Raw genomic sequence first — 11,200 nt, 5'->3', positions numbered from 1 at the left:
TCTATCTATCTATCTATCTATCTATCTATCTATCTATCTATCTAGTCAGATTGTTCGCCTTTTTAGGATATTCAATTTCCATGAACATACTTTTCAAACCTTCTAAATACAATTAAGTTAAAATAATCGACATGGACTTCTTCTCCCATCTGCTTTTTATCTGCTCATATTTTGTCCCCATAACCTGATGGTGCACGCGCATATTTAACAATGACAAGAAAAACCTCCACAACCCCACCGAGCTCCTTCCGTAGAATGTATGCTGTTGTAATGCAAGTGGAATATTATATCAAGCTGCTTCCCTTCTCTCAGAGGCAGACGCCAGTGCTGCATGTGACTCGATTTATTTGCCTGTGCGCGCGCGTGCACTTGAGGGCATGCATAACCAACACGTGCCCGAGTGCGTGTTGTGTTGGCGCGCACGCAGGAGACGGATAGTGGAGAGGAGAAAAAGTATGAATCCCATCTCTTTACCCGCCTCCTCACGTTTAAATAACCTTTCGTTCAGCCAAAGAGCAGAATTCCTTCGTGGACAACAGTAGACAGCTTCTCCAAAAACTCCCAGTGATCAATTACAATAAGAGAATATTCACTGTCACCGCTCAGACAAATAAAGACCAGCAAAGGCGACTTGCCTACTCACAGCTCCATCTCTAGGCCGGTGATGGGAACGGATAGCAAAGTGAGGTGTGTGTGTGTTTGTGTGTGTGTGTGTGTGTGTGTGTGTGTGTGTGTATGCGCGCGCGCAGGACTAAACCGAGAGAGATGGATGGCGGTAATTTAGGTGAGGAATGTGCAGGTTATGGAGAAATAATCACTCGCTGTGAACAGTGCTTTTGAATTTTAAGAGAATTGACAGACTATGCCCCCCTCCCGTCTCTGTGCATCCATCATAGGACCATATGTGGTGATCATTTGTTTCATTTCACACAAACTTAAAGTAGGCTACCAACTGTGGTGAATTGATATTCTGTGTGTCAGTCAGCCTTTAGTATCATTTGTGTGTTTGCACTTAACATTCATGTCACTGAGTTTTGTGCACGTGCCCATGTGTGTTTGTGAATGTGTATTGGGCCTATGTTTTGCAGGTGCACAATCAATCTTGAACATGTCAGTGTGTTTTTAGTATTTATCCATGACCTTTTAAAGTGAAGTCATTCATGCTGTATGTTTATCATTGTGTTTTCATGTGCGCATGGAAGTGCGCAACCATTTGCTCCTTGGGGTGTCCTATGGAGCCTTTGTTCAGCACTCACTGTAAAGCACCAGTTGCACAAGTTGCACAACAAGAGTCAACAAGCCATTTGAGCCCTCATGGCCCTTTGAGCGCTCATGACCCTAATGGTTTTGCTGATCTTGTTTTTTGTTTAGTGAACACTTGCCTTTTAATGACTCTGTCACAGTCTTAAAATCCACAGAGTAGAGGCCTGCTCCCTGAGCACACAGACAACAGCAGATTATGTCTTAGTACCAATCATTTTAAAAGTGTACCAATCATTTTTAAAAGTGATAAAAGCAGGACAGGTGGGGCTTTTTACGCTTTTTGGAGTGGAACAGAGCACTTATGACAGGGATAGAATGTCATAATTTGGCATGTGATGTCTGTCAGTTGAAGATTCCTGAGTCTCTCCTCTCATGGACAGGGTGTTTTAGGTCCTTTTAGGTCAGGGCTGCTCCTTGATGAAGAGAAAGGCTCAAGACCACTCTTAGTCCAGTAGGCAATAGCAGGCAGGGCTCCCATCTGGCCTCCAACTGAGGCTGTAGCAGGAGAGAGAGAAAGATAAACCGAAGTGCAGTACTTCAGTTCAATTATTGCAGTAAAGCTTGATTTGTGCTTGCCTTTTTCACCCTTGGCTTGTGCATTTAACTGTGCCAGCGGGTTGAAACAATGCCGCTGCTCTGGCTCTTGAACCCAGACTTGGTTTTTGCTGCGTAACAGTCTTCTTTCCCCTTCTGCTAAGCTCCTGGTTTCATCTGTTAACTCTCACCCATCCAATCTGGATGGAGCAGTCTAATTAAGACTTTCCACAGGTGTGATGTAACCATGGAAATATTTTCAGTGAGGTGCTACATTTGAGATCAAGTGGAGGAGAAACACTAACAGCAAACGTGCGCACACACACACACACACACACACACACACACACACACACACACACACACACACACACACACACCTTACCCTAACCATAACCTCTACTTGCCTAACTACTTTGCCCCTTTATTATTTGCCCCTGTAAATACTACTTGCCTAAGCACAGTGTTGTAGTTGAGTCACCAAGTCTCAAGTCTCTAGTCCCCAGTGTTTGAGTCACCGTGGAGTCACCATTACCTAACTCTGAGTCCCAGTCGAATCAAAAGTCCAGAGAATAGCGACTCAAGTCTATAAAATGAAACACTGTTATAACCATGGAGTAACAAAAGTACAATGTAATTGTGCAATTCTGTCCCCTGCTATGAATCACAGACAGTTGCTACAGACGCTGCTCTGATCGTAGACTCTGGAGGACCATTTTTAAATCAATGAAATTATTTTTTAAACCTATATTTTACAGTATTATTACTGTAATTTATCAGGGTGACTGAATCACCTTGTCAGGGTTTTATTTGGCAATAATGACCCGCCTGTTCTACATTATCCCTTATCCCTTACATATACCATTAATATTCTGTACACTAAGACAGCCAATGGACCACGTTGTAATACTTCTTGTATTTGAATTGTGTGGGTGTGTGCATGTGTGTATGCACTGTACATGCATGTGTATGAATGCTTTTAACTTGCAAAAGGCTTTTATTTTCTAATGTTTTTATATAGATCCTCATTTTAAAATGATTTTATTAGCTGTGTATACATCAACATCCCAAATCTTGCTAAGAATCATGCTTTTCATATTGGTGATGTAAAACTAAATGCTACATGTAGAGGAATAGCAGACCTTAGATCCCAAGTGGACTAAGAAAGACATACTTTTTTTAATATAGTTTTGAACTGCTCAGCTATGTCTATGAAACAATTCAACATCATCATAGCTTCACAGTGACACAGTCAGTACTTTTTAACCAAAATGTTACACAGCTTTTTCATCTTATACAAAACAGTATTTTCCCACTCACTGCATATGTACCATGTACAGTTACAGATCATCTCAAGGGACTTGACTCATTATTCAGTTAACTAGCTCCCATGACAATATGAACATGAATATGCTGCTAGTGGATACACTGTATAGTGCATGTATATGGTCAAAAAACTCTAAATGTTTATTGGTGTATTTTGGTGCAGCACACAAAAGAGACAACAAACAGAACCAAAATGTGCCGCAAAGAGACTGCAATGAGACGCAAAACAACTTATTCTTTTCTTGAACTTTATTGCCCATATTAAACATTGCAGGCAATTTTAGCAAAACAATACACATACTCTTTCAATGAGAGGTCAAAGCAACAATAAATAAATAAAATAAATAATAATGAAAGGGTCACCTTGTGGTTGAACTTCATTCATCACCTATATTGACTACATAGAAGCCGGGTAAATAGACCATTGTATGTATGTTTAAATTATTCTAAATCAAGGCCTAGACTGACAGGAGTCCATCCTCTCCCAAGCAAAGGTACCTTCAACTGTAAAATTGAAGTAATATTTTCCATTGTATGGACCTGTTTGATTTTTTGCTATTGTAGGGTGGCCAGGCTTCATCCAAATAATAGTATTCATTTTTCTTGCAGTCATTAACAAAATATGTAGCTTTGGTCCTTAGAAAGCAAGTTTTCAGGTATTTTCTTCAGTAAGAAAAATAAAGGGTCCAAGGGGAGATCCATCTTGAAGATTTAGTCCCCTTCCTCTTTAATGTCTTTCCAGTATGTCTGTATCACTGAGCAGTCCCAGGATACGTGGGTATTGTCTCCCACCATACCACAGTTTCTCCAACAAGTGTTGGAGGCATTTTTTTTAAACATTGATACCTTAAGAGGGTTCCTAAAGAATTTAATCTTCAACTTCCAGTCAAATTTCTTTTCACATTAGACTTCCAGATGCCAAACAAACTTCAAAGGGACACAACACGACCACCAAGAGATGCAAAATGACTACACAGAGACACAAACAAGATGCAAAGAGACACATAATTAGACATAAAAATGACTACAAACACTGCAGCTGTTTTGTGTCTCTTTCAGTCCTGGTGTCTTGCTTCTATGTAGGAGTAATAGGGGACATTTTACATGTTTGTGTCCAGGAGCCTGCTTTCTTAATTAAAACAAAAATAAAAAATAATAGAATCAAACCACACACTCACACACACACACACACACACAAGATGGTCTCTAGTTTATTTTTTAATTGCAATTGAAGTATTAAAGGAGTTGCTTTCTCCTATTTGGATTCCTTCATGCTCTGCCTGTTTGACCAGCCCACAACTAAACTGTACTTGTGCGCTGTGGATTTATACCTCTCGCTTATATGTTGGGGCTTTTTCCAATTACTTCAATACAGCTTCTTGAAGCCATCCTCTAGTGGTCATTAGAGGAAGTGCTTATGTGGACACTTCTGCATTGGCTTCAGCATTCACTTCCTCTGCTGTAGAAAATGTAATTAAATTCCACTTTTTTTTCTCTTCCTGTTGGCATTGTCTCTCAATTTTTCCATCTCGTCATTCTTGGTTTACATCCATACTGGCTCTTCTTTTCCCTTCCCTCTCAAAAACATTGACGTCTGCTTGTGAATCCACTCAAAACATAGACACACACAACTAGTGCTGTGGATGCGAGCGAGTGGGGCCACTGAGCGGAGGTAGACCGCACAGAAGCAGCAGCAGCAGCAGCAGCAGCAGCAGCAGCAGCAGCACCGCTCTCACTCGTCAGTTTACATAACACTGATTATAACCCTGAGATTTAGCCAACCAACGTGCAACAGTTTAGTTTGGCCTGGGCATTAGAATCTCACTGACCATCTGCTCAAATACTTAGTTGCTTTCCTTTAAATACTTTTCCAAGATACTAGTGAAAGTACGCTACTGCCACTCAAGCATTAGAGTAACTGTATTAAATTAAATTAAACTGTACAAAAAACAGTTATGACGGTGTCCATAATAAGCATTTTATCTTCTGTATTTTTTAAAGATATTAGAGTCTTGACTTTTTTATTTGGATATTGGGATAAAGAAAGTTTGCATCTTATCTGTAGCCACACATTTAAAGTGTACATTTTGCACTTGGTAAATCGTCAATGTTTCACTCTCAAACAATGCAATGTACACATCTATTGTTCTTGGATATTAAAGCAACTTCATTTTCAATAAAAGGTGGAAAATAAATTTGCAAACCAGATTTGCCAAGAGCATTTCTTCTGACAGTGAATGTTTAACATAACTTAAGGGACACATTTTTTTATAAAGGGACAGATCACTATTTTCAATCATTTTGATGTCAAAGTTCTCTTTCAGGACATATATTCAATATATCAGAAGTTCTATGAGCTGAGGAGACAAACGCAACCCACTCCTTTGAAGATAATAGACCAGAAATTACCAGGATTGTCTTTGATGTAACTAAAATATCCTATATAGTAAATGTCAAGTCCTCCAGACTAATCACAAACTGATTGACTGATTGATGAAACGGATATAAACATGCTGATTGAGAAAAGAGGTAAAGAGCTCTATTTTAGTATTCTTGTTCCTTCTTGAATATAATGATGGTTTGAGCTAGTGATGAAAGACACATTTTTTTATGGTTATCTATTCATTTATAATTATATTTAGCAAACTGAAATCATTGTTAACACAAATGTTTGAATTTGTCCTGCTAAATTGCAATATTAATTGCATAACTTCTACACTGCACAACAGGTATTATTGAGTTATAATAGATATGACAGTGCCAGCTACATATTCATTCCACTGAGCAGGACATTTTTATTATATTCTGACAGGTTATTACGCTGCATATTGTTACAAAGGTTTCTTGGCAGCACACCTGAAGACCAGGGAATCTTATCCCAGCCAGCTCTGGGATACAACCAGACAGAACTGCAGATGTTGAAAAATGCTACTCTGGGATCAACTTATGAGGTGTTCATTTCTGTACATTTTCCTAATGTTAGCTAGTGACCATCTGTCTTCCCTATAAGAAAATGTGGGCACGGATCAGTCAACGGTATTTCTACAATTTATCTACCTTTTAATGTCTCTCCATGACATAATTCGACTGTAGACACCACTGTTTATAATATAAGTATTCATGTCATGAGTTGTATGTTCTGTTTAAAAATAAAATGAAAAAGATATTAATAAAAAAATATATAAATAAAATAAAATGGTTGCAAGTGTCACAACAGTAATGTTATCACTTATGCCGCATTGCTTCTCTGAGACCTGAGAATCTGTCAATAGGCGTTAGTGCTGTGAAGATCGACAAAATGTTGTAGTCAAAGAGGCCTCTACATCTGTAATTGTGTCTCAACCTCCTGTGCGATGCACCTCGCTTCCATGGTGTCCTCCCTTTGGCCAATATTTCCTCTGAGTACAGTTTACAAGTTAGCATACTGACATTAATGGATCATAAACTCTCTTTCCTCTCCAGATGTGATGAAGAAATTGCAGTGTAGCACCATTAATCTAACTATGACAATTAAATGGAATGACAGTTCCTGTCAAACATCCCACTGATCCCGAAATAAAGTGAGAGAGTTGGAGGGAGGGAGAGAGAGAGAGAGAGAGAGAGAGAGAGAGAGAGAGAGAGAGAGAGAGAGAGAGAGATGTTCTCTGATTGTTAGAACTAGGTAATGGAACACTGAAAAGGTGACATTATCAACATGTGGGCTGAGATATTCAGTGAGACTGTTGCTGCCTCTATTTCTGGAGGTGTAGGAGTATTTGTGTATGCATGTCTATGTGTGTGTGCGTGTGTGTGTGTGTGCGTGCGTGCATGTGCATGTGGGATTAAGAGAGAAATGGATGGTGTCAGTGTGCATGCATGTGTGCGCATGAAAGAAAGAAAGTGAGAGAATAAAAACAGAAATAGAAGGACAGACTGGAAGAAAAATAAGTAGTTTTCACACATCTCGAACCTCATTAGAGCTTATCATTCAGTCTATTTGCAAAACTGTGGATTTCTATGAAAGTGCTATACTTGGATGGAGCCACAAAAAAAAATTCTCTTCAATTCCCACCATGCAGCCAAGACTGAGGATATTTTATTCTGACTTGGATCATTATGATTAACGCCTTAAGAGTTGCTCTTAGCATAATCTCAAGGTGTCAAATAGTAAGACATGCAGAACAATGACCTGCACAACTATATCAAATGAAGAAAGCATACACTGCAAAAAATCAATGCCTAAAATGAATGTATCTGTCTTTTTGAAGATTGCTGTACTGTGGTGAATTTCTTTGAAACAAGCATATATGTCCTCCCCCATCGACTCTATTGTTAAAATGTGTGGAAAGTTATGGTGCTTTTGCTGTTGTGCAATGCAGTGTGCTTTGAAAGAACGCCTGGCAATCTGTCTCTGAAAAAGGAAAAAAACTTGCTTATATGGATTAACTTGAGTTTTACTTTACTGTTATATTTAAATCTAGTGTGTGTAAAATTAAATGAGTTGTAAATGGTGTATTAAGAAAAAATAAGTATTAAAGTAACTGGTAACTAACAAATAGTTTATATGAACTGCCTAAAACTGTACTAATTAATTAATCAAATTATATAATGACTGTAAAACTTCTTACGGCAATTTATGTTATTATTGTCTTATGTTGAGCAGTGGTAACCAAACTTGGCCTGAAAAACATGTAGACAGGTTAAGTTGATGAAGTAGAAGCAGGCCAAGCGAGTCAAACATATATTGGACGAGTTACAGTTAACCATGGTGCCTAGACATTTTCACTTCCATCTCTTGTTGCTGCCATGAGCAAATCAAACAGACACAGACTTATTACACCCTCCTTGATCAGAGTCTTGCAGGAACAGGAGGGAAAACATGTGATTTTAGAACTTTTTGGACTCAGCTGCTGCTGCTGCTCAGAAAATGTTAAGGGGAGTAAAAGAGTAACAAAATAGACAAAGAGAGAGTAAGAGAGAGTCATATTTGGAATAATGGCAAAACAAGTGTCTGCCTCTCAGCTGCTCTTGACCTTGAGCAGCCCTACTTACATATTGTTAAAGAGAGTGCAAACAGTGTGAAGTTAAGGGAGAAAAAAGAATACACAACAAAGGATTTTACATAAAGTTATGATAAACCCCAAATAGCAGGATTATTATTTATTATGTGATCAGAATCAGAATCAGCTTTATTTGCCAGATATGAGGACACATAAGAGGAATTTTTCTTTGGAGCATTGTTACTCACACTGTGCTTTCACATACAAAACAACCAAAACAAAAATATACACTAATATATACACAAAGATATATACAATATATCCATACTCTAAACAGAAACAATATTATACTCTAATATGGACGTTAATTGACACCCATTTTTCTCAATAAAACAGCAGTTCCTTTCAGTTTCATTATAATGCTCACTACTACTTCTACTACTACTACTAATGTTCAAAAAGCAAACTAACTGCCCTCTCCTGAAAGTGATGCCGTTGTAAAAGCCCCACCTCCATCCTAACATCCACCTGTAGGCTCTAAGTCTACGTTCCACTAAGTGGAAGTTATATTTTTCACTCCCCATTTCCTGCTTTGGTGATTCCTTGTGGGAAGTGATAAGATTCAGAGCCTAGACATATTCTTCATTCACATAATAATCACTTCTATGTGAGTTTTCTGACTGAACTGTCTTGATTGATTATCTAATACAATAAGAACATTACTTGTGATAAGCATTAGTTGGTTATGTGTTAGTCTCTAAAAGTCACAAAAGACCCTGAACAATCAATCAATCATTCAATAGCAATCTGGGCCACTAATTGTAATTATGAAATAACTGATGAAACTTGACGCTCCCTCGTGGTTTGGAAAGTCTGAGCTATCTCATTGGATGGTCAACAAACTTACCATAAAACATCTAAGAGTACCACCAGACCCCATCCAAGAATCCATAACAAAGAGTTCAGCCTGTGATTAAGCGAAAATGAAAACCACACTTATCTTTTTGCTTTTGGCTGAAATTCTAAGCAAAAAAAAACTTTAAAGATTAGCATGAGCGCCATCACCTCCTGTCAGAAAGAGCTGCCTTCATCCATGATCTTCAGACATGCAACTGTTTTGAAGTGCAGAAAATAGTGTTTCAAATAAACAGCTTATGAGATGTATTGTATATTGTTGAAATACACTACAGTACCTTTAATTGTGGAGAGATCAATAACCAGTGAAAAAATGTTCCATATAAAGTAAAAATTCGAATAAGATTTTGAAATGTTCATACACCCATTACCAGAATATGACAGCTATAACAGCTTTTGCTCCCTAACTGCAAATTATTAGAACGCCAGGTCCAGCTCCTGACCCACTGTCATGCTGAATCACAATCTACAAACATCCAGTCTCCTTACAAATGCTTTTACTTATGCCAGTCATTTAGAGGCATCAACAATACTGTTTAATATACACTAAAATAGACTCCTCATAGCTACTCTAAGCTATTTCCTGATTGTAGACACACAGTCCTTATTTCTGTGTTGGCATTTCTTACTGCCATAATAGTCTTGTAAACAAGATTGTTTTTGTGTTTGCTGTTCTTTAAGAAATATGCAAGGAAACAAGTTATGTTGCTGTGACATAAAAACTGCAGGGCTGCACAATTAACAACACATAAACACTATGGAAGGGCCCTCTAGCTTTGTGCTAGGGAGTATAATCCATGCTTCACCGGTCACATTCAAGGTCAAATGCTTGATGAAGATTGATGTTGGTGTTGTGTGGACTTAAATTGACAGCATTGACTGTCTAACTTTGTGTGGGTATGTGTTTGTGTGTAAACAGGTACGAGAAACCTTTGGAAAGTGAGAATACCGGCAAAACGTGTAAAACAGCCCATACAAGTTTTTATTTAACACATAAAGTGTATCAGAAGTGTAAATGAAATTCAGATCAGATGTCATATATCTGTAAACAGTGCTTACCGGGTGTGTTTAGGCTGCATTAGCTTGTCCAAATAGCTTTTTCAACCCCCACCAAGCCTCCGTACCATTCAGCCTCTATAGCTTGTTGACCATGATTGATGAAAGGCCCTAGAACACATTGGTGAGGGAGAGGTGACCACTGGAGCTTACAGAGGTAATAAGGTGTGATGGTGGCTGAGATGGCTGCATTGGGTGTATTAGTGCCACATATAGTGGAATGTAGGTTCACAAATTGTTAAGTATCAATCCTATTATGGAAAACGTGCTCTGGCTGAAAAGACCATACAGGTAAAGGCAGTTTGAGAGTCATTCTTGTGGCTTTAATGTGTTCAGAGAGCTCGTTCCTCTTTGATGATGTGAATAAAAGAATTACAATGCAGGTTCTCAATGCATGAAAAAACAAATCTTACCTCTTGCTGTTCAAAATAAGGAGCAATATGTAAAATATGGGATAGGATGCTCTTACTGTAATGTTATTACTGAAACACCAGCCCAAGCAAATCCTACAAAGCCATTCTTCATCAAGATTCTGTATAACTGGCCATGTTATTTTTGTTGGGTGTTTGTGTGTCTGTGACACTTTGAGTTTCTCATGGACCACATTTTTAACATGTAGTCAAGCTAAAACAGCAAGATATTAGGTAGACAATCACATTTTTGTAGATGTACTTTAAAAAAAAAAAATTAAGTATCAAGACTGGGAGTTAAAATTTATATTTGCCAAAGACACTTATGTTGACAAAATGTACAGTAAATAAACAAATTAACAGCATAAGCTAGGTGAAGCAGCGTTAATACTGCAACAAAGTATCCCATGGAAAAGGATTGTTGCATGCAGGTAAACTGACATTCTATGGAGGAGTTGTTTGTCTATATTGTTGTCTTTCTCAGGATAAAATCTTGCATTTAAAGTGACATCAAGGAGAACCACCAAAGTGAGGACATTTTTCAGGATAAGGTCATGCTCAGGAAGGGTAGGCATTAATATCAGTTTCAAGATTAGTGATAGGGAATGAGGCTCAATTACTTCTGTTTTTTGATTCCATGTAAATATGTGGTTAAGGGTAAGGTTAGTTATAGGGTCTGTGCGTGTGTGTGTGTGTGTGTGTGTGTGTGTGTGTGTG

General features: G+C 38.2%; 1 long non-coding RNA gene across 1 annotated transcript in view; it reads right to left on the bottom strand.

Moving 5' to 3' along the window:
* Nucleotides 1-11,094: 11,094 nt before the first annotated feature.
* Nucleotides 11,095-11,200, bottom strand: part of LOC116700782 (uncharacterized) — a 15,092-nt gene continuing 14,986 nt past the window's right edge. Inside the window, exon 3 of the long non-coding RNA XR_004334729.1 lies at nucleotides 11,095-11,105. This is a non-coding gene — a long non-coding RNA (uncharacterized LOC116700782). The remainder of the gene's footprint in view (nucleotides 11,106-11,200) is intronic.

The sequence above is a fragment of the Etheostoma spectabile genome, chromosome 13 (genome assembly GCF_008692095.1).
Source record: "Etheostoma spectabile isolate EspeVRDwgs_2016 chromosome 13, UIUC_Espe_1.0, whole genome shotgun sequence".
NCBI classification, from domain to species: Eukaryota; Metazoa; Chordata; class Actinopteri; order Perciformes; family Percidae; genus Etheostoma; species Etheostoma spectabile.
This window is presented reverse-complemented; position numbering and strand designations above follow the sequence as displayed.